Here is a 770-nt window from a genome sequence, read left to right as displayed (position 1 = left end):
TCATCAGGGAAACATCAGGGAAACTGTCTGTAATTTCATTGTCGGTGTCAGAAAATTCATGATTTTCTAATCTCGATAAATGATCAACGATTTGATTATCAGTTCCCTTTCTATCAAAAACCACAAGATCAATTTCTTGCATCAAAAGATCTATCTAATTAACCTTGGTTTGGCATCCTTCTTTTGCATCAGATATTTAATAGGAGAGTGATCAGTGTGCACAACACATTTAGTCCCAATTAAATAAGATCTAAATTTGTCTAAAGCATACACAATAGCTAGTAACTATTTTTCAGTAACAATATAGTTAATTTGAGCATCATTAAGAGTTTTACTAGTGTAGTACATAACTTTAAAAATCTTTTCATACCTTTGTCCAAGAACAGCTCCAATAGCATAATCACTAGCATCACACATCAGTTCAAATAGTTTCTCCCAGTTAGGTGAAACTATAATAGGGGCTGTGATTAGTTTTTCTTTTAATAACTTAAAGGCATTTAAACCGTTTTGTCCTTTTCTAAAAGTTAGCATAGTGGTTTAGTAATTTTTGAAAAATTTTTAATAAAATGCCTGTAAAAACCAACATGTCCAACAAAACTCATAATCTCTCTTACATTAGTAGGAGGTGTTAATTTAGATATAACTTGAATTTTTGCAGGGTCTCCTTCCATATCATTTTCTAAAATTTTATGCCCTAACACAATTCATCCTGCAACCATAAATTGACATTTCTCCCAATTTAGAACTAAATTAGTCCTTTCGCATAACTC

This window comes from Phalaenopsis equestris, unplaced genomic scaffold (genome assembly GCF_001263595.1).
Source record: "Phalaenopsis equestris unplaced genomic scaffold, ASM126359v1 Scaffold234892, whole genome shotgun sequence".
In the NCBI taxonomy this organism is placed as follows: Eukaryota; Viridiplantae; Streptophyta; class Magnoliopsida; order Asparagales; family Orchidaceae; genus Phalaenopsis; species Phalaenopsis equestris.
This window is presented reverse-complemented; position numbering follows the sequence as displayed.